Raw genomic sequence first — 24,356 nt, 5'->3', positions numbered from 1 at the left:
GAGTATGAGAGGAAGCTTGCTGGGAACATAAAAACTGACAGCAAAAGCTTCTATAGATATGAGAAGAGAAAAAGATTAGTGAAAACAAATGTAGGTCCTTTGCAGTCAGATTCAGGTGAATTTATAAATGTGGAACAAAGAAATGGTGGACCAATTAAACAAATACTTTGGTTCTGTCTTCATGAAGGAAGACACAAATAACCTTCCGGAAATACTAGGGAACCGTGGGTCCAGTGAGAAGGAGGAACTGAAGGAAATCCTTATTAGGCGGGAAATTGTGTTCGGGAAATTGATGGGATTGAAGGCCGATAAATCCCCGGGGCCTGATAGTCTGCATCCCAGAGTACTTAAGGAGGTAGCCCTCGAAATAGTGGATGCATTGGTGATCATTTTCCAAGTCTATCGACTCTGGATCGGTTCCTATGGACTGGAGGGTAGCTAATGTAACACCACTTTTTAACAAAGGAGGAAGAGAGAAAACGGGTCATTATAGACCGGTTAGCCTGGCATCAGTAGTGGGGAAAATGTTGGAATCAATTATTAAAGATGAAATAGCAGCACATTTGGAAAGCAGTGATAGGATTGGTCCAAGTCAGCATGGATTTATGAAAGGGAAATCCTGCTTGACAAATCTTCTAGAGGCTTTTGACAAGGTCCCACACAAGAGATTGGTGTGCAAAATTAAAGCACATGGTATTGGGGGTAATGTACTGACATGGTTAAAGAACTGGTTGGCATACAGGAAGCAGAGAGTTGGGATAAATGGGTCCTTTTCAGAATGGCATGCAGTGACTAGTGGGGTACCGCAGGGCTCAGTGCTGGGACCCCAGCTATTTACAATATACATTAATGATTTGGATGAGGGAATTGAGTGTAATATCTCCAAGTTTGCAGATGACACTGAGCTGGGTGGCAGTGTGAGCTGTGAGGAGGACGCTAAAAGGCTGCAGGGTGACTTGGACAGGTTAGGTGTGTGGGCAAACGCATGGCAGATGCAGTATAATGTGGATAAATGTGAGGTTATCCACTTTGGTGACAAAAACACGAAGGCAGAATATTGTCTGAATGGCGGCAGATTAGGAAAAGGGGAAGTGCAGCGAGACCTGGGTGTCATGGTACATCAGTCATTGAAAGTTGGCATGCAGATTCAACAGGCGGTGAAGAAGGCAAATGGTATGTTGGCCTTCATAGCTAGGGGATTTGAGTATAGGAGCAGCGAGGTCTTACTACAGTTGTACAGGGCCTTAGTGAGGCCTCACCAGGAATATTGTGTTCAGTTTTGGTCTCCTAATCTGAGGAAGGACGTTCTTGCTCTTGAGGGAGTGCAGCGAAGGTTCACCAGACTGATTCCCGGGATGGCAGGACTGACATATGAGGAGAGACTGGATCGACTGGGCCTGTATTCATTGGAGTTTAGAAGGATGAGAGGGGATCTCATAGAAACATATAAAATTCTGATGGGACTGGACAGGTTAGATGCAGGTAGAATGTTCCCGATGTTGGGGAAGTCCAGAACTAGGGGACACAGTCTAAGGATAAGGGGTAAGCCATTTAGGACCGAGATGAGGAGAAAATTCTTCACTCAGAGTTGTTAACCTGTGGAATTCTCTACCGCAGAGAGTTGTTGATGCCAGTTCATTGGATATATTCAAGAGGGAGTTAGATATGGCCCTTACGGCTAAAGGGATCAAGGGGTATGGAGAGAAAGCAGGAAAGGGGTACTGAGGTGAATGATCAGCCGTGATCCTATTGAATGGTGGTGCAGGCTCGAAGGGCCAAATGGCCTACTCCTGCACCTATTTTCTATGTTTCTATGTTTCTTAGTACTCCTCACAGCTCACACTGCCACCCAGCTTAGTGTCATCTGCAAATTTGGATATATTACATTCAATTCCTTCATCTAAATCATTAATGTATATTGTAAATAGCTGAGGTCCCAGCACTGAACCTTGCGGTACCCCACTAGTCACTGCCTGCCATTCTGAAAAGGACCTGTTTATTCTTACTGTTTGCTTCCTGTCTGCCAACCAGTTCTCTATCCACGTCAATACATTACCGCCAATACCATGTGCTTTAATTTTGCACACTAATCTCTTGTGTGGGACCTTGTCAAAAGCCTTTTGAAAGTCCAAATACACCATATCCACTGGTTCTCCCTTGTCCACTCTACTAGTTACATCCTCAAAAAATTCTAGAAGAGTTGCCGAGCATGATTTCCCTTTCATAAATCTATGCTGACTTGGACCGATCCTGTCACTGTTTTCCAAATGCGCTGCTATTACTTCTTTAATAATTGATTGTACCATTTTCCCCACTCGCGTGTCAGGCTAACTGGTCTATAATTCCGTGTTTTCTCTCTCCCTCCCTTTTTAAAAAGTGGGGTTACATTAGTTACCCTCCAGTCCATAGGAACTGATCCAGAGTCCATAGACTGTTGGTAAATGAGCACCAATGCAGTCACTATTTATAGGGCCTCTTCTTAAGTACTCTGGGATGCAGACTATCAGGCCCTGGGGATTTATCGGCCTTCAGTCCCATCAATTTCCCTAACACATTATCCTGACTAATAAAGATTTCCTTCAGTTCCTCCTTCACTAGCCCCTCAGTCCCCTAGTATTTCCGGAAGGTTATTTGTGTCTTCCTTCGTGAAGACAGAACCAAAGTATTTGTTCAATTGGTCTGCCATTTCTTTGTTCCCCATTATAAATTCACCTGATTTTGACTGCACTAATCTTTTTCTCTTCACAGATCTATAGAAGCTTTTGCAGTCAGTTTTGATGTTCCTTGCAAGCTTACTCACATACTCTATTTTCCCCCTCCTAATTAAACCCTTTGTCCTCCTCTGCTGAATTCTAAATTTCTCCCAGTCCTCAGGTTTGTTGCTTTTTCTCGCCAATTTATATGCCTCTTACTTGGATTTAACATTATCCCTAATTTCCCTTGTTAGCCACATTTGAGCCACCTTCCCCGTTTTATTTTTACTCCAGACAGGAATGTACAATTGTTGAAGTTTATCCATGTGATCTTTAAATGTCTGCCATTGCCTATCCATCATCAACCCTTTAAGCATCATTCGGCATTCTATCCTAGCCAATTCACGTCGCACACCATCGAAGTTACTTTCTTTAAGTTCAGGACTCTAGTCTCTGAATTAACTGTGTCACTCTCCATCTTAATGAACAATTCTACCATATTACTTTTCCCCAAGGGGCTTTGCACAACAAGATTGTTAATTAATCCTCTCTCGTTACACAACACCCAGTCTAGAATGGGCAACTCTCTAGTTGGTTCCTCGACGTATTGGTCAAGAAAACCATCCCTTATACACTCCAGGAAATCCTCCTCCACCATATTGCTACCAGTTTGATTAGCCCAATCTATATGCAGATAAGATCACCTCTCATTCTTCTGAATTCCAATGAGTAGAGGCCCAACCTACTCAACCTTTCCTCATAAGTCAACCCCCTCATCCCCAGAATCAACCTAGTGAACCTTCTCTGAACTGCCTCCACAGCAAGTATATCCTTTCGTAAATATGGAAACCAAAACTGCACGCAGTATTCTAGGTGTGGCCTCACCAATACCTTATATAGCTGTAGCACGACTTCCCTGCTTTTCTACTCCATTCCCTTTGCAATAAAGGCCAAGATTCCATGGCCTTCCTGATCACTTGCTGTTCCTGCATACTATCCTTTTGTGTTTCATGCACAAGTACCTCCAGATCCCGCTATACTGAGGCACTTTTCAATATTTCTCCATTTAAATAATAACTTGCTCTCTGATTTTTTTCTGCCAAAGTGCATGACCTCACACTTTCCAGCATTATACTCCATCTGCCAAATTTTTGCAGATTTTTTGTGTCCTCCTCATGCATTGCTTTTCCTCCCATCTTTGTATCGTCAGCAAACTTGGCTATGTTACACTCAATCCCTTCTTCCAAGTCGTTAATATAGATTGTAAATAGTTGGGGTCCCAGCACTGATCCCTGCTGCACCCTACTAGTTACTGATTGCCAACCAGAGAATGAACCATTTATCCTGACTCTCTGTTCTCTGTTAGTTAGCCAAACCTCTATCCATGCTAACATATTACCCCAACCCCGTGAACTTTTATCTTGTGCGGTAACCTTTTATGTGGCACCTTGTCAAATGCTCCTCCCTCATTGCAAAGTCTGCATCGCCCCTCTATTTTGTGAAAACGGATTCAAAGTATTTATTAAGAATCCTGTCACATCTTCAGCCTCCACAAACAGATTTCCTTTACGGTCTCTAATAGGCCCCACTCTTACTCTAGTTATCCTCTTGCTCTTAATGTATTTCTAAAACATCTTTGCATTTTTCCTGATCATACTTGCCAACATTCTTTCATGCTCTCTCTTTGCTTTCTTGATATCTTTTTTAATTGCACCCCTGCACTCCTCTAGAGTTTCTGCAGTGTTGAGTTTCCGGTAACTGTCATAAGCTTCCCTTTTTTTCCTTTATCTTACGGTGTATGACCCTTGACATTCAGGGGGCTCTAGATTAGCCCCAACCTTTTTTTTTAAATAAGGGAACATACTTGCTCTGTACCCTCAGGATCTCCTCCTTGAATGCCTCCCAAAGTAGCCGTTTCCAGTCCACTTTGGCGAAATCACATCTCAGCAAAATTGGCTTCACCCCAAATGAGAACTTTTATTCCTGGTCCCCCTTTGTCCTTTTCCATAACTACCCCAAATCTTATTGAATTATGATCACTAGCACCAAAATGCTCTCCCACTCTAGATACCCCTTCCACCTGCCCCACTTCATTCCCCAAAACCAAGTCCAAAACCGCCCCTTCCCTTTTTGGGCTTGTTACATACTGGCTGAAGAAGTTCTCCTGAATGCATTTTAGGAATTCCGCACCCTCTGTACCATTCACACTACCTTTTCCCCAGTTAATATTAGAATGGGGCGTAGTTCTGTATATGCTCACCGATGATCCAACCTGTAGAACCTGTTTCCACAAAGCTTCCTTGACAATCCTGACCGACCTTCCTGTTGCACCTTTCGAAACAAGATGATAGGGTGCTATCAACTTATGTTTGATACCATTGTGCCTGGCAAAATTCGCAAATTGCGTGGCACCATTTCTTCGGGCAGGCCATGGTGTGCACAAATATCCCCTAATTCATCCAATGTATATTCTGTAGTCATAGATGACCCCATAATGCTATCAATTAGAACCAGAAAATTAGCATTGCCCCTCTCAGAAAACTGAATATGTATTCTTTGGAACGGTTTTGTCCGCCAACTCCATGTTTGCAGCGACGTTTTATCTGGCATAGTGCTGCAGTCTTGACAGATGGTACACTAGCTTACTAATAATTCTGAGTAATTATCCAACCCAGGTCAATAAATAAAACTTTGGGCCACTGCTTTCATGCCCATGATGCCAGTATGCTCACCATGAAGTTCTGTCAAGACTTTGGGAATGACGACTCTCAGGCCCCAGTTTAGACATCCCTGCTCACATGATAATTAATGCCGACAATGATAAAAAGAGCTTCATCTCCTCGTCTAAATGCTTTTGATCTTCAGGCCAATCCTCGCAGGGTGTACTCATAGGTCTGGTATAATGTGGCATCTTTGTGTGTGTGCTTCGCAATAACAGAGGTGGTGACTGGAAAGTCTTCATCACCGACATCTCGAATAAAGATTGACTGTTCGCAGCCTATTTTAGAATCTTCATGAGGCAACCTTGAAACGGCATACAACAACTTTTATTTATATAGCGCCTTTAATATAACAAAATGTCCCAAGACACTTCACAGTAGTGATACAGGTGCGACTTCCAAAATCCGGAGTTCCAGAATCCGGAATGTTCTGGAATCTGGACACCAGGCCGATCTGTGGCGGTGTCATCCGGAAACCAGAAAATGTTCCGAAATCTAGACTCCCGCACCTCGGTCCCTTTGCCTCAGCCGCCTGTCTTCCTCCCGCCTCGGCCAGACCTCCGGCCGCCCCCCAACCGACCTCCGGCCGCCTGACCCAACCTCCCCCGCGTCACGAACGACCGAAACACCTGAACCTACCTACCTCGGCCCAGGCAAAGACGTTCTGAAATCCGGAAATACCCGGAATCCGGAATCCGGAACAGCCTCAGTCCCGAGGTTTCCGAATTTTGGACGTCACAGATGTACAAGACAAAACAGATAAATTCAACACCAAGCCACAGAAGAAAAAATTACCGCAGATGACGAAAAGCTTGGTTAAAGAGGTAGCTTTAAGGAGCGTCTTAAAGGAGGAAAGAGAAGTAGCGAGGCGGAGAGGTTTAAGGAGGGAGTTCCAGAGCTTAGGGCCCAAGCAGCTGAAGGCACGGCCACCGATGCTTGAGCAGTTATAATCAGGGATACTCAAGAGGGCAGAATTTGAGAGGCGCAGACAACTCATAGGGTTGTGATGCTGAAGGAGATTACAGAGATAGGGAGGCTCGAGGCCATGGAGGGATTTGTAAACAAGGATGAGAATTTTAAAATCGAGGCGTTGCTTAACCGGGAGCCAATGTAGGTCAGCGAGCACAGGGGTGATGGGTGATCGGGATTTGGTGTGAGTTAGGACACGGACTGCCGAGTTTTGGATGACCTCAAGCTTACGTAGTGTAGAATGTGAGAGGCGAGCCACGAGTGCGTTGGAGTAGTCAATTCTAAAAGGTAACAAAGGCATGGATGAGGGTTTCATCAGCAGAAGAGCTGAGACAGGGGCAGAGGTGGGCAATGCATTCTGCTTCAACATATGATACTCGATTCTGTAATCCTACTAATTCATCTTTGTATCCTGGAAGCCACCATGGATGGAATTGCCACCTTTGGGCCTAAGATAGCTAGTAATGGCTTGTGATCAGTTACTAGTGTGAATTGGCATCCCAAAAAAGACTGTAGACATTGGTGACCACCTCGTCGAAGCATTGGGGGCCATATCCTGACACCTGGCCACCATGACCGAGTACATTCCACACATGGCGGAGTCCCTGGATGCGATAGTGAGGAACACTGCTGCCACAGGCCTCCCAGTGGTCCCCGACCCGAGCGTGGCATTCTACTCCTAGGTTCCGCACCACTGCGAACGACAGATGAGAGCAAGGACCAAGATCCTGCTTCTGCATCAGAGAATGTTGCCCCCTTGGCACCCCCCCCGCTCCCGTACCCGTGCAACCAACGCATCTGCCTTCATCACCCCCAAATAAGGCACTGTCTGAGGAGCTCCTCGGCCAGGCACTGCGGAGCGAGATGGGGAAGGGGTAGAGATGGGGAGAAGGAGAGGGGGGAAGGAAAGTGAGGTGCATGTACGCAGATGATGGTTGTGTTATATCTCCAACTGGGTGTATGCAATTTATTGCAACGTATGGGGGCTGGGGACCACGCTCCTGCTTTGCCTTTGTATTCTGTGTTGCTGGACATGTTGAACATGTGATTGATGTCAATGCTGGAAAAAGTGTGTTGTGGGCGGGGGTTGGATGTTATTGGCTGTGACACTTATGATTTCAGACCAATGTTGGTATTAAATTTTTGTTATTGAACATAACCTTGTTGCGCATTGTCTCACATAACTGGACCGTTACACACTGGTAATTCCTTACCATGAAAAGGCTAAATACAACTTAACATCAATCAACGTAAACTTTAACTGGCACCAAGGTGATGGGCACCATTGATGTCTGAGCTGCACACACACAGCAGTGTGTCAGCGTTGTCACTCACAACAGCGCTCTTTCAGGCAAATCTTTCCGATATCAGCTCCTCATGTAAGAGTAGGATTTAACAAATCCCCCAGCCACCCCGCTGGCGTTCGTTCCTGTTAGTTCCACTTTTGGTGGGTGGTTTTTTTGAGCGAGCGATATTGTGGGCGATATGTGTGCGAGGTGTTGGGCAATCTACATGGCCGCTAGTTTGGTAAAAATGCTCTTTTCGACAAAAAACAGTGGGCGGGTGTTAATATTCAATCTCGGCGTTAATTCCGCGCGGAAAGTAATGCTGGCCGATATTAAGGCCGTTGAATTTGCCCATTCTGATTCCACCCAAAAAAAACGGGCGGGGGGGTAATATTTTTTCACAGCGTTAAGCCCATTGGGAAAATAACGCTCAGCGATAAGTTTCCTAAAAAAGCCCGTCAGTTTCCATTTTGTGTCAAACTGGGCGATATTTAGGCGTTATACCTCATTTCAGTGGTAAAATGGGCGTTAAGTGGGCGTTAAGCATGCAAAAAAGTGGAGGTTCTAGCCCATGGACTCTTCCAGACCACAGAAATTACAGGCGGCCTGAGAGTCCGTGAATCGACTTAAAAACCGATTGCACGGGACTGCCCCGTGCAACACCCTCCAGGCCAAGTCCCCAATAAATAAAGGGAGGACTCCTGCATTGAGAGCACTCCAGTGGGGACCCCCGCCTCCTCCAGATGGCAAGATGATGCGCCATGGTGTGTCCGGACGGCGGACGAGGATGGCAAAGTGGAGAGTGTGCAAGAGCAGCCTATACAGGAATTCCCTCCGCGCAGAGCTGAAAGTCACGGAGGGGATTTCCCGGAGGAGGCTCAAGTTGTGAGGCGCCGGCTCCCGAGAGAGGTTTCAGGGCTTGGCGCCGATGAGGAATTCTGTCCGGACGGGGGTCAATTCGAATGGGATCGTCCCACGTGCTTGAGCCTCCTCGATACACCTAGTGGAGTCAGGGCCCAGTGCAATTTTTGGCATTGGCTGCGCGCCGGACGTCGGCCCAGACTAGGCGCCGTGACAGCTCTTCAGGCGCCATCCAGCCTGCTCCTCTACCATCCAGTATGTCCCTGACCCTGGTCACCTTGCCAAACACAGCCCTCTCGTCACCTGCCACCTAAAACCGCGCTCGTGGCGGTACGGATTCCTGGGTAACGGCTCCCGAAGGACAGCCGCCACTCCAAATGGGGGAGAACTCTGCTTGGTGACGACTTTGTTCCAGACCGTGATGAGTTCCTAGTAAAAGGCAGGCAGCCCCCGCATGGCGGTCTGGTCGCCTCCCAGGTTTAGAAACAGGAGCTGCATGTCATAATTGAGGCAGTACTGTTGGCGGAAGAAATACGTTGCCAGCGCAACATCTTGGAGGAGCAACAGCATGCTCACAGGTGTATACATTACAGTAGTGAAGAGAAGCTGGAAGTTTTCTTTACATTTCAAGTTGATCCTGGAGTAGAGAGCAGTTTTGGCAGAGAAAAGCAGGATCCAATAGTGCTTTATGTGAATGGCTAAACCAGTTTCCACCATAAACATTCAAGTCTGCCTCCCTTAGTGATGGGTATGGAGGGTGCGTGAATCCAGGAGCTAGTTGAAGGGTAGAGCATAGACACACTATTAGAGGTATTTCCGTGGAAAATGAAGAGCCATGGAGGTATGGAGAATCGAGGTTGAGCAAGTAGTGGCCTCAGTGATCAGTAGAAGACACCAACGAATCCAGTATACCAGCAGTGGGATGAAATGGAGTCAGCGACAATGGAAAAGTGGCAGAGCAAAGGTCATTCGGTAACAGTGGAGCAGAATCCAGAGTAGGGTGGGAACCAGCAGAAACAGACCAGAGCTAGCTTAGCGTCAAGTGAAAAAATCCCTTCAGAGGAGCGGAAAACCAAGGACACAGCAACAGGCCAGATAATAGAAAGAGACAGTCCAGCAAAGAAAACAGACTGTAGAAAACGCCGGCAAAATTAAAGGCTGCTATAAGTTTCAGAAGTGGTGGAGGAATGTGTCATGTATTCAACTGTCATTGTAATCCATGTATAAACTGATCTAAGTTGTACACCGTGAGAACACTGACCACTAGGTGGTGAACTTGTGGGAGACACTCCTAACCTGGACTTTCAGGTATAAAAGGGGAAGCTCCACCCATCTTCTCCACTTCAGTGCTGGCGAATAAAGGTTACTGGTCACAGAGTGACCTTCTCTCTAGTATGGGCCTCGTGTGCATTTGTACTGTATAGTGAGACATATAAGAATGGACTTGGGCCCAGGAGAAGTGAGTTTCTGGCCAGGACCGACACAGCAGCAAAATAAATCTGAAGGACAATCACAAGCTCAGCAGGTAATAGCAGCCGGCAGGGATGGGCTGTGGTCTAGACAAAGTTACCGTAAAACTTGAAGCAACTGAATAGCAGATCAGAGTCACAGCAGCTGGATCTTACAGTGCAGTCCAGTGGAGCTCAACCATCCTGATGGCAGACAAGTCCTGGAATTGGGAAGCCAAATTTGAGCATAGTTCCAGGTGTTGAAGGGCTCAGTGAAAACAAAGAACAGGGTTGGGGATGGGCAGTGGCTCAGCGCAAGTAACTTTACATTTGCAGCTTGAACTTGTAGTTTGGGCTAAAATACATTCACTATTCGGGACAGGGGCCTAGAAATTCGAGATCGCTAAAAATCTGCTGGTGCCACCGTGGGCCAGAGTTAACGGCCGCCGAAATCGATGGCGCTGGCAGGACTGGGATATGGCGCTGGTGGCTAATTAACATTAGCCCAGCGCTAAACTTACCGTGCAAGGCCGTTTTTGTGGCGTTCGTCCCGGCAGGAGGCCCCAGTGCAGCGTGGCCATACCATCATTGCAGGAAATGACTGAGCAAGGCAGGGAAAGGGAACCCAGTCTCTCGCACGCAGCACTCCAGTTTTCTGCAGGGGGTCAACACTATAAAGGAGGTCCTCTACCCACAGGGGCCAGGAGGCCCTCCAGAAAGAAAGATGTGGGACCAGATCACCAAGGCCGTCACTGCCAGCAGTACTGCCCCCACAACCTGGCCCCAGTACCCAAAGAAGCTTCATGACCTCAGACCAGTGGTCAAGGTCAGTGAACGCATCTTCAAAACCCGTATCCTACTAACTGCACCATCAGCCTCACACACTTCTCAAGGCACGACTCCTCCCCACCCCCCCACCTCACAATCATGCACCTACCAATAATTTGTACCAAACAGGAGGTACACCTCCCATGCTGAGCTTCACTTCACCCCCTTGGGGGAAGACAGTGCTGGCCGTTCTTTGAAGGAGCATGACTGAGCCCTTGACCAGCGGCAGGGTTGAAAGGTTACAAGATGCTGTTACCCTCATGTATTGCCCTCCTTCTCGAATGCAACTCTTGCTTTCCCACCCTCCCCTAAGCACAACTCCACCCTTCAGACACCCATGAAATGCAGCTTGCCCAGCCAGTGGTTGACCAAGAAGAGGGAGAGAGTGAAGAAGAAGAAAAATAAACACTGTCACTCGATTTCACACACCCAACCACCAGCTCCACAAGGTCGACCAGTAAGGCCATTTGTAGTGCCCCCCACTGAAAGTCAGCAATCTTTCACCAGCCATGCTGTAGCCACTGGGGTAGCACTGTGTGACATCAGTAGGATAGGCCAGAAGAGACGTGGGCCCAGGGGCAGCAGAGCTGGTCTCCAGTCATCTTGGTTAACCCTTGCCACTGGACCTTGCTCTGTCAAGCCTGTGTGGTGTCTGGTGTGCAACAGCCACCACACGTTAAAAAATCTACACACAGGCATCTTCCACCCTTCAGGATGTAGTTCGGGATCTGGAATATTAGGTCCTTCATTGAAACACCTATGAACTCATCCCTTTTTGGAGTGGAAGCAAGTCATCCTCGATACGAGGGACCGCCTATAATGAGGCAAAGGCATATACACAAGACAATCACTAAGGGAATGCACAAGGGTGATGAATTGATTTCTTGATGACACATTGCTTTTATTTCAACATTGTGGCCAAGAGCATACTGTGATGGTAAATAACAGAGTGAAGGTATGATGTGGGACAAATGTTGGAAGGGGAATTGGGGTTGTGTATACTGGTACCGCAGGCGGATGATTCCATTCCGGATATCCTGGCCAGAAAGGGGCTGTCTGGGTTGCATTATTGCTTCTGCGTCCTCCTCTTCTGTTTCCTCCTCTTCTGCGTCTTCCTCTTCCCTCTACGAGTGGATGCTGTAAATCTGAAATGAAAGCATAAAATACTGGAAATACTCAGCAGGTCAGGCATCTCAAATTGAGATGTGAACTCTGTTTCTCTCTCCATAGATGCTGAGTATTTCCAGCATTTTCTGGTCTTTTCAGAGGCCTTCCTTTAACATCCAAGGCCTTATTTGCGTCCAGCAGCACTCATGGCACACTTTAACATGTATTGCATCAAGCCACTGCTTCAAAGAATATTTAAAAATCCAGTCCAAAAGCTTAAATACAAACTTTCCTGAAAGATGTGCATGTCCCTTTAAGAAGTGCTGACAGCATCCCTGTCATTCTGTTGCTCGCTCGCTTTTCAGAGCAAGCTTACAACCCAGCGCTAAACTCAGTGCTAAGGTTAAAGTTCACAGAGTTGTCACGCTCTCCATATTTACATCTCCAGGACCAGTGTTGCTATCGGCAGCACTAAGGCCCTGACCAAAATGGCGGCCACGGAATCCCACACCAGAGAAGTGTGTTAGAGTGGCAAGCTGCTATTTCTTTCCACGATTGCGGCGGTAACGCATGGTAAGTGTCATGTAGCCTACATGGCTACTGTTGGTACTATCATAAGATGTGTCACCAGAGGAGTGGGAGACTCGTAGGTTACCTGTACAGGTGTGCCTGGCCTAGTGTAAAAGGCAGGCCAACAGGTGCGATCCTCAGTCTGGAGTTAACTAATAAAGGACTAAGGTCACTACAGTTCAAGTACAACACGCTGCCTCGTGGAGTCATCACTAGAGCATCTAAGGACACAATTGGTGACGAGATTACAAACTTTCACGCGGAAATGGCTACCCTTGGTACGTTGCAGCAGTTCGCCGATGGTGATGATTGGGACGCCTTTGTGGAGAGACTAGAACATTTCTTCAGAGCAAACGACCTGGCAGGAGACGACCCGGCTGCACTGGCTGATAAGCGCCGCACTTTATTGCTAATCAGTTGTGGGCTCAACGTCTATGGCCTCATCAGGGACTTGCTGGCATCAGCAAAGACAATGACCAAGTCGTACAAGGAGCTCGTAACCCTGATCCAGGAGCAACTCAAGCCCAAGGAGAGCATCCTCACAGCCAGACACCGGTTCTACACCCACCGATGGCCCAAAGGCCAGGAAGTCGCGAAGTACATCGCAGACCTCAGGAGGCTGGCGGCAGTGTGCGAGTTTGGCACCCACCTCAACGAAGCGCTGCGGGACATTTTTGTCATTGAAATTGGCCATGAAGGCCTTCTTCACAAGTTACTGTCGGCGGATACCACAGTCGCCCTGCAGAAGGCCATCTCTGTGAGCCAGTCATTCATGACCTCGACCTGCGGCTCTAGATAGATGTCTCACCCTCAGGACTCAAACCCGGCAGGTACTGTGCACAGAGTGGCGCCATTTAGAGGCTGGACTGTAGAGCACGAACCCTCTCAGGGAAGAGAGAACAGGCCCCCGAGTCCCTTAACTCAGCCCCCTTAGCCAAGGGAGGCTAATCGAGTAGCACCATACTGGCGTTGCGGAGGGTATCACAGGGCTCACCAGTGTCACTCTAAAGACTATGTATGCAAAGGCTGCAGCACAAAGGGCCACCTCCAGCGAATGTGTAAGAGAAATATGACTCACTGTGCCGATGACAAGTCTGCAGATGGCCATGAATCCAGCGTGGATTATGAATCAATAGGCAGAGAGGCAGCCCAGTTCCACGGGGAGGTACATAGCATGTTTACCTGCACCACCGAGTGTTCCCCACTGAAGATAGAAGTCGAGATAGAGAGAGCTCCAGTCTTCATGAAAGTGGACACGGGGGCGAGCCAGTCAGTGATGAATCAAGGAGCCTTTGAGAGGCTATGGGACAATCCGGTGGAACGACCCGAGTTGGTCCCGGTTCAGGCAAAGCTGCACACCTACACCAATGAAATTATCCCAGTCGTTGGTAGTGCGAATGTAAAGGTACTCCATGATGGTGCGGTGCACAAGTTACCTCTGTGGATTGTAGCAGGTGATGGACCAACGCTGCTCGGCAGAAGGTGGATGGAGAAGATCCATTGGAAGTGGGAATATTTCATCCCTCCAGCGATCGACATCCCCCACGCTCAGAGGCAAAGCAAGCCCTCACCTGAGAGTGGACCCGGCACCGGAGAGCAGATCGGCACAGCACCCGAGGCACAGACCACTCAGCACGACTGCATGGAGATGATCCAGCTGAGATGACCCGAACGCACCTTCCAGGCTCCAGTGGCAGGACACTGGAGGAAGAAAATCGGATCCAGCAGCGACTTCCCAACTGCGGAGGCAGAACCCGGGGAGAAGAGGATCGCCGCAGTCGACATCGTGGATGAAGGAAAGATGACGCTGATAGCCTCAGAGGTGATGCGCTGAAGTCAAAGATGGCTGCGGCCAGACCAAGAGCTGCAGCGCTGATGGAGCAACACGTGGCACCAAACGGAGAATTGGATTGGGGTAAAGCAAGCAAGGCTCTCTTAAAGGAGGCCTGCAACCCACTACAATTAAAGGGACTGTTCCACACTCAAGCAATGTAATAAGAACTGTAAGTCAGAGACAAAATGTGTAACTGATCATGTAAAATGTGTAATTGATGATCTGAACTATGCACATGCAACCAGCGAGGAAAAGTCACGCGTTCGTGATTGGACCCACAGAGTGTCCATCATAAGTAAGGAAAAGTTGTGCGATGCAAGATTTTTACTGCACGCAGCCAATGCAGCAGGCAGACACCCATCGGGTGCACACAGGTCCAGCGAGCTACCCAAATGCTGCAGCCTGCGTCCCGGGGACCAGAGTCATGCACCATGAAGTGTGGCCACAAGCAGCCAACACACACGAGCTGCAGAGCAAGCGACCTCAGCAGGGCAATGGCACTGGTATCAAACCCATGCCCTGGGTCGGCTTCACCTCTCAGACACCCGATGGCACCAACTGCCACGAGCCTGGAGGAACAGACTGCACCAAGACCATACCCCTAGATATAGGGTCATTCGCCACTGTTCCCCCGAAGGAAACAGGCACTAGCCAGGATCCCAAACCAAACAACGCTCAGGCCAGCGAGTCAGCAGTTCCCTGTGCACTGCTAGATGACAGCTCCTTAGGGAGCAGCTGTGACCCAGGGCGCAAAGAAAGGACAGGGAGGTCACAGGCACCTGTGAACCGGCCCGACGCTAGGTACCACGGCAACAGCCCCGAGAGCAGGCTATGCGAGCCAACCGGGTTCCCACTGCCAGCACTGGGCACTGAGCCGCCACCGGACTGCAGGGACACAATCCAGCAGCTCCAGAACTAGCTTGTCCTCACGCACTGGTCACTGCATCGATAAGATGTACCTGTCGCACCACGGAACCACACAAAAACAAAAACAAAAAATGCAAAACCCACTTATCTGAACTTGAATGTACATGAATGTTAGGAGCCCTCACAATCAATATGGGAGGGGGGAGGTGGAGAATGGGGTGGTCAGGGATACACACACACAAACAACAACCACCACGCTACTGCACCAACTACTCACCCAAGGTTGAAGTGACCCACCAAGGGTCAACCAGACAGAGCCCACATAGAGCTAAGCCCAGAGCACAGTCAATGCAGAGGCGATTTGCACTGAGGGCTCAGTGGGGGAGTGATGTCATGTATCCTACATGGCGACTGTTGGTACTATCACAAGCTGTGCCACCAGAGGGCACAGCAGTGGGAGACTTGTAGGTTACCTGTACAGGTGTGCCTGGCCTAGTATAAAAGGCAGGACACCAGGCATGATCCTCACTCTGGAGTTAACAAATAAAGTACTAAGGTCACTATAGTTCAAGTTCAACACATTGCCTCATGGAGTCATTACTAGAGCATCTAAGGACACCACAGTAAGTAGCCCAATTTCTGGGCCAGGGGAACTTAAACAGTGGAAGAGAGGAAGTTGTGGGGAGAAAGGGGAAAGCATGGCAAGGATAGAGTTGTAGGAAAATAGGAACAGGAGTAGGCCATTTAGCCCCTTAAGCATGTTCCGCCATTCAATGAGATCATGGCTGATCTGTGACCTAACTCATATACCCGCCTTTGGTCCGTATCTCTTAATACCTTTTGTTAACAGAAATCTATTGATCTCTGATTTAAAATTAACAATTGACTCCGTATCAATTGCCGTTTATGGAAGAGAGTTCCAAACTTTTACCACCCTTTGGGTGTAGAAGTGTTTCCGAACTTCGCTCCTGAAAGGTCTGGCTCTAATTTTTAGACCGTGTCCCCTAGTCCTAGATTCCCCAACTAGTGGAAATAGTTTATGTTCATCTACCCCATCAGTTCCCCTTAATATCTTGAAAACTTGATCAAATCACCCCTTACTCTTCTAAATTGCAGGGAATACAACACTAGTTTGTAGTAACTTTTAATATTTGAATGTTGGGGAAACATTTCATTTTCTCACTGTGAAAAATCATAAAAGATATTTAAAGAATACAACTCCTTGAATTAGAATTTAGATTTATTCCATTGCTACTTTTGTTAGTCTGCTACAGAATAAAATACAATATCGCCTGGAAAGTTTTCGAGTTAAAACTTGCCGATTGGAAATTTTGTTTAATGGTGGCAAACTCTGAAGCTGTAGTGGTTAAGAGTTGAAACTAAAGCACAAATTGATAGTGATAGATAAAAGCGATTAAGATTTGAAACAGTGAAAAGGAAATAAGGTTCAGATATGTTCATTTTGTAATAAAACAGTTTTAGTATGAAAATGATTGGTGCTTCACAGGAATAAAAAGAAATTGTTAAAAGTAAAACAATTAGAGAGAGAATCCAAAAACATTCAGGACAAGTCCCAACAACCTTTTGCCAAAACTTTTTTTTAAACCTCTCTGACCTCTCCGCCTCCTTGTGAAGGATTTAATTCTTGCTGGGCTATGGGTCCATGGCGACCAGGCACTCTCTGGTACCTACCAATGTAGTAATTTTTCATGTGTGAGTATCAGTTTGTTCATCACAGCTGAACTTGATCCTGTCTTAACCCAATGTCCACTCACACTTTTCAGCAGGGCCACTTTGACCAGCAATAAAATCAGGGGGCATTTGATGTAATTGTCTTCAACTAAAATAGTTGTAGAGCTGTTGGGGGCGTGGCCTATTCACTTGGGAGCTGTGAGCTGTGGAGGAAGGAGGTGCTGCAACTGCTCTTGCCTGCAGCCTGCAAACCTGTGTACCCAAGAAGAAGAGGAGCCAAAACTCTGCCTGATTTTTCCCACCAGAGTCACTAAGGACTGTGTGGCACCCCAATCTTTGCCAAATGAACCATTAGATGAGCAAGGAAAGAGATTTTTAAATTTCTGACAAAATTCTCCAACTACAGACATAAGTAGAACTCCCCTTTTAGATTTCATGTCAAATCACTCAGGGTAAAATTGTTCTTTCTGCAAAACTACTATTGAGCAAAATGCTTATTCGATGTTAATCTTACTTTTGTCATGATTGCTGCAAACAGATGTAATTAAATAGCTCATCACTCACAGGCAGTCCCTCTAAGCGTAAATGACTTGCTTCCACGCCAAAAAGGGATGAATTCACAGGCGTTTCAATGTTCCAGATCCCGAACTGATATTCCAGATCCCGAACTACATCTTGAAGGTGGAAGATGCCTGTGCGTGGATTTTTTTAACGTGTGGCGGCCATTGCACACCAGCCACCACACGGGCTTGACAGAGTTAGGTCTTGGTCCAGTGGCAAGGATTAACCAAGCCGACTGCAGACCAGCTCTGCGCGCACATATCGCAGTGTGGGCTACATAAGTGTAGCCATCATCATCATCATCATAGGCAGTCCCTCGAATCGAGGATGACTTGCGTCCACGTCAAAAGGTTAACAGGTGTTTCAATTAAGGACCTAAAATTCCAGGTCCCGAACTAAATCTTGAAGGGTGGAAGATGCCTGTGTGTGGATTTTTTTAATGCGTAGTGACCGTTGCACACCAGCCACCACACGGGCTTGACAGAGCTCAGTCTTGGTCCAATGGCAAGGATTAACCAAGACGACCGGAGACCAGCTCTGCTGCATGGACTTAGTGCACACACACATCATAGTGTGGGCAGGCCCGTGCTGCCCCTGGGCCCTTGCCTCTTCTGGCCCCGAACACACGCCTCTCCTGGGCTCCGATCAAATCGCTCTACGATCTCTCGCCGCTCCTTCGCCTCGACCTCGTCGCTCCTGCTGTACCCGCCCACGCTCCAATCACCGACCTGGATCTTGGTTACGTCCCTCTTCACTGCCGTTGTTCTCCTGCTCCAGCACGAGCTGCTCCCTGGAGTGGTATGCCACCATGCTGCTCCTCCCGCTCCCCAGCCTGCTCCGATGGTGCTCGTAGGGTAGCACACAAGTAATGAATCATCAATTAAACCAGTTCTTAAGAAATAGGCTGGACGAATAACTTTGTGCAAAACATGAAGGACTGGAATTTCCACTTGATTGCGCTGTTTTTTTCGGTGCAATTACCCTGTAAAGATAACGTCATTTTAAGCACACATTGCGTTCAGCGCAACTCGAGTTTCCGTGATTTTCTGTGCTAGTTTTAAAAACATTGCGCTAGAAGCAGGCCCCGCCCACAAAACTGGCCATGTCTGCAGGGTGAATTAATCACCATTTGCTAATTGCGTCCATTTGAAGGCCTTGGAGGAGGCATCAAAAATTAAATTGGAACTTTTGCTGGAACCTTTGTGTGCAAGGACATAATACGTACGTACTGCAAAGTTTTTCCTTCTGTCGTCTCTGGTTCTTTTGCCAATCACTTTAAATCTGTGCCTTCTGGTTCTCGGCCCTTCAGCCATTTGAAACTGTTTCTCTTTATTTATGCTACCTAAATGCTTCATGATTTTAAACGCCTCTATCAAATCTCCTCTTAGCCTTCTCTGCTCCATGGAGAACAACACCAGTTTCTCCAGTCTATCACATAACTATATTCTCTCATCCTTGGAACCATTCTAGTAAATCTCTTCTGTACTCTCTCCAAAATCTTCACATCCTTCCTAAAGTGTGGTGCCCAGAATTGGGCACAATATTCCAGCTCTGTATGCTACCTCCTAATCAATTCCCTAATCCTTTTCAATAGTTTGCCTTCAATTCCATGCGTTATAATTTTTCTAAACAATCTCTTATGTGGAACCTTATCGAATGCCTTCTTGAAGTCTATATAAATAACACGGACACTTCCTTATTTACTACATCCACTACCTCCTCAAAACATTCAATAAGCTTTGTTAGGCATTAAGTACCTTTTACCAATCAATGCTGGCTCTCTCTGATCAGTTCATGTTTATCTGAGTGCTCATTCACTCTGTCCCTCATAACAGATTCTAGTAATTTCCTCACAATAGGCATTAGAGTGATAGGCCCATAATTTCCTAGTTTATCTCTCCTCCCCTTCTTAAATAATGGAGTGACATTGGCAATTTTCCAATCCAAGGGGACAATTCCTGAATAAAGAGAGTTTAGGAAGATCATGACTAAAGCATCTACAATTTCCTCTTCTTTTAATACCCTGGGTGGAAATCCTCAGGTCCTGGAGATTTGTCTATCTTTAGTCTCATTATTTTGTCCATTACCATCTTTCTGTTAATATACTTGTAAAAAACCTTTATTGTTGTCCATGAAATCTCTTTCACATTTTTTTCTCTTTTTGCAGCTCTCATTACTTTCTTTGTAACTCTTTTCTGTTCTTTATGTCTCTCCCAGTCCCTGGAATATCTGTGGTGCTTTGCATTTGAAGAAGCCCTTTTAATTTTACACTATCTTTAACTTCTCTTGTCGATGAAAGTTATACAAGTCGAACCCTTGTCTGTACAGGTCTTGCATTCTACCAAATACTTCTTTGAACATCCCCCACTGTTCATCTGTAGTTTTATCTGTTAATTGTTCTGCCCAGTCTACTGTGGTCAATCTCTGTCTCACCCCTCTAAAGTCTGTCTAACCTAAATTTTAAACCTTATGTTGTGACTCATCCTTTAACCTCTCAAACCCAATACCTACCAAAACCCATGATTTTTGGTAAGCCAGTCAGTCTCCAGGGAATCATAGAATGATACAGTACAGAAAAAGGCCATTTGGCCCATTGTGCCTGTGCTGGCTCTTTGAAAGTGTTATCCAATTAATCCCATTCTTATGCTCTTTCCCCATAGCCCTGCAATTTTTTCTTTTCAAGTATTTATCCAATTTGCTAGGGAACGTTATTATTGAATCTGCTTCCACCATCCTTTCAGGCAGTGCATTCCAGATCATAACGACCTGCTGCATAATTTTTTTTTCCTCATGTCACTTCTGGTTCTTTTATCAATTACCTTAAATCTGTGTCCTCTGCTTACCGACCATTCAGCCAGTGGAAACAGTTTCTCCTAATTTACTCGATCAAAACCCTTTATGATTTTGAACACTTCTATATAATCTCCACTCAACTTTCTCTGTTCTAAGGAGAACATACCAGTTTCTCTAGCCTCTCCACATAACTGAAGCCTGTCATCCCTACAACCATTCTAGTAAATCTCCTCTCTAAGGCCTTGACATCCTTCCTAAAGTACGGTACCCATAATTGGCCACAATACTCCAGCTGGGGCCTAACCAGTGTTTAAAGGTTTAGCGTTACCTCCTTTCTTTTATACTCTATGCCTCTATTTTTAAAGTCAAGGATCCCGCATGCCTTTTTAACAACTTTCTCAACTTATCTTGCCACCTTGAAAGATGTGTGTACGTACACTCTCAGGTCTCTCTGTTCTTGGATCCCCTTTAAAATTGTACCATTTAGTTTATATTGCCTCCCTAATTCTTCCTATCAAAATGAATGGCATCACTCTTCTTTGCATTAAATTTCATCTGCCTTGTGTGTGCCCCTTTCACCAGTCTGTATATGTCCTCCTGAAGTCATAGTCAACATCTTCACTGAGGCGTATGAAAGCATGGGCCTTACACTAAACATCTGTAAGACAAAGGTCCTCCACCAACCTGACCCCGCCACACAGTACGGCCACCCAGTCATCAAGATCCACGGCAGGGCCCTGGACAACGTGGACCACTTTCCATACCTCGGGAGCCTATTATCAGCAAGGACAGACATCGACTATGAGATTCAACACTGCCTCCAGTGCGCCAGCGCAGCCTTCGGCCGCCTGAGGAAAAGAATGTTCGAAGATCAGGCCCTCAAATCTGCCAGTACGCTCATGGTCTACAAGGCTGTAGTGATACCCGCCCTCCTGTATGGCTCAGAGACGTGGCCTATATACAGTGAACACCTCAAATCGCTGGAGAAATACCACCAACGATGTCTCCGCAAGATCCTGCAAATCCCCTGGGAGGACAGACGCACCGACGTTAGTGTCCTCGATCAGGCCAGCATCCCCAGTATCGAAGCACTGACCACACTTGACCAGCTCCGTTGGGCGGGCCACATTATTGGCATGCCTGACACAAGACTCCCAAAGCAAGCGCTCTACTTGGAACTCCTACACGGCAAGCGACCCAAAGGTGGGCAGAGGAAACGTATCAAGAACACCCTCAAAGCCTCCTTGATAAAATGCAACATCCCCACCGACACCTGGGAGTCCCTGGCCAAAGACCACCCTAAGTGGAGGAAGTGCATCCTGGAGGGCGCTGAGCACCTCGAGTCTCGTCGCCGAGAGCATGCAGAAAGCAAGCGCAAGCAACGACTGTCCCACCTGTGACTGAGACTGTAATTCCTGTATTGGACTGTTCAGTCATCTAAGAATTCACTTTTAGAGTGGAGAGAAGTCTTCCTCGATCTCAAGGGACTGCCTATGATATGATGATACTATCCTTCTCACTGTTTATCACATTTCTGAGTTTTTTGTCATCTGCAAACATTGAAATTATGCCCTATATACCCAAGTCCAGGTAATTAATACATATCAAAAAGAGCAGTGGTCCCAACACCGATCCCTAAAGAACACAACTGCACAGTTCCATCCAGTCTGAAAAACAACTGTTCACCACTATTCTCTGCTTTTTGCCCCATAGCCAATTTTGTATCCACACAGTCATGCCCCTTTAATCCCAAGAGCTTCAATTTTTATTTTGTGGTACTTTATCAAATGTGTTTTGAAAGTCCATATAACAACAACTTTTATTTATATAGCACCTATAACATAGTAAAATGACCCAAGGCGCTTCACAGCAGATTTACAAGACATAACAGATAAATTTGACACTGAGCCACAAAAGAAGAAATCCAGGCAGATGACCAAAAGCTTGGTTAAAGAGGTAGGTTTCAAGGAGCGTCTTAAAGGAGGAAAGAGAGGTAGAGAGGCGGAGAGGTTTAGGGAACATAAACATATACACAACATCAACCATACTACCCTTATCAACCCTCTTTGTTGCTTCACCAAAGAACTTAATCAAGTTAGTCAAACACAATTTTCCTTTAACATATCCATTCTGGCTGGCTTTCATATATTTTTCCAAGTGCCAATTAATTTTGTCCTGCATTATAGTTTCTAAATATTTCACCACTGTTGATGTTAGGCTGACTAGCCTGTCTTTTCTGGGTTTATCTCTCTCCCTTTTGTAAACAGGGGTGTAATATTTTCAATCCTCTAGTCCTCTGGCACCACTTCCATAACGAAGGAAGATTGGAAGATTGCAATTTCCACCCTTACTTCCCTCAGCAAGCTAGGATACATCCCAGCTGGACCGGGTGTCTTTTCTATTTTGAGCGCTGCCAACATTTTAAGTACCTCCTTTTTATCTATTTTTATCCTGTCTAATTTCTCTACTACCTCCTTCTTTACTGTGACATTAGCAGCATCCTCTTCTTTAGTGAAGACACATGCAAAGAACTCAATTAGTAGCTTTGTCATGCCCTTTGCCTCCATGAGAAGATCTCTTTTTTGGTCCTTGTCGCCTTTGACTACACTTTTACTATTGATATGCTTATAAAAGACTTCTGGGTTCCATTTTTATGTTAGCCACTAATCTGTTCTCAAACACTCTTTTTGCCCCTCTTATTTTCTTTTTCTGTTCTTCCCTGTACTTATTGTATTCAGTTTGACTCTCTGCTGAAGTATGAACCCAACATTTACCTTAAGCCTTCTTTTTCTGCTCTTCTTTAATCTCCATGGGGGCAAAATTCGATAGCTCCCAAAAATAGGTGTGGGGATCACGATGCATGCTGCCTGCTAATCAGCATGATTGCTGCCTGCAACTAGTGCTGTACTCACTGTTGAATGGCTGCACGCCTCAGCAGGGGCTCCAAATTTGTGCAAGGCTAAAACCAGCCTATACTACTTAAGCCCCACCCTGCCCCTCCAGGACATGTATTCTGGCAGAAGCAGATGCTGGAACTGTTTGTGGAAGAGAGTCTGAGCAGGAAGTAGAGTGAATTAGGGTGCAACTGGGGGAGGGGGGTGCGGGGGGGCTGGGGGGGGGGGGTGCGGGGTGGGGGTTCAGGGAGGGGGGCGGTGGGGGAGGGAACTTGCTCCAAGGTTCTCAGATGCTGCACTGGAGGCCTTGGTGGAGGAGGTGGAGAGCAGGAGAGAGGTCCTCGATCCACAGTGGCCAGGAGGCCATCCAGACAAATTCTGTGAAGGCAGTCCGGGCAGATAGCCATGTTGGTCAACTGCAGGAGTCAAGCCCTGAGGACTTGGATGCAGTGCCGCAAGAAGTTCGCTGACCTCACATGAGTGGTCAAGGTCAATGAATTCATCTTCAAATGCCATATCCAACTACCTACACCACGAGCCTGTACTCACCCCGGTACAGTCGGCACTCTCCCCGGTACACTCGGTACTCTCCCTGGTACAGTCGGTACTCTCCCGGTACAGTCAGTACTCTCCCCGGTGCAGTCAGTACTCTCCCCGGTACAGTCGGTACTCTCCCGGTACAGTCAGTACTATCCCCAGTACAGTCGGTACTCTCCCGGTACATTCAGTACTCTCCCCGGTACAGTCGGTACTCTCCTTGGTACAGTCGGTACACTCGCCGGTACACTCCCCAGTGCAGTCAGTACTCTCCCTGGTACAGTCGGTACTCTCCCGGTACAGTTGGTACTCTCCCCAGTGCAGCCAGTACTCTCCCCGGTACAGTCGGTACTCTCCCGGTACAGTCGGTACTCTCCCCGGTACACACCCAGTCAGTACTCTCCCCGGTACAGTCGGTACTCTCCCCGGTGCAGTCAGTACTCTCCCCGGTATAGTCGGTACTCTCCCGGTACAATCGGTACTCTCCCCAGTACACATCCAGTCAGTACTCTCCCCGGTACAGTCGGTACTCTCCCCGGTGCAGTCAGTACTCTCCCCGGTACAGTCGGTACTCTCCCCGGTGCAGTCAGTACTCTCCCCGGTACAGTCGGTACTCTCCCTGGTACAGTCAGTACTCTCCCCGGTACAGTCGGTACTCTCCCGGTACAGTCGATACTTTCCCCAGTACACACCCAG

This window comes from Pristiophorus japonicus, chromosome 7 (assembly GCF_044704955.1).
Source record: "Pristiophorus japonicus isolate sPriJap1 chromosome 7, sPriJap1.hap1, whole genome shotgun sequence".
In the NCBI taxonomy this organism is placed as follows: Eukaryota; Metazoa; Chordata; class Chondrichthyes; family Pristiophoridae; genus Pristiophorus; species Pristiophorus japonicus.
Note: the sequence above shows the minus strand (reverse complement) of the source record.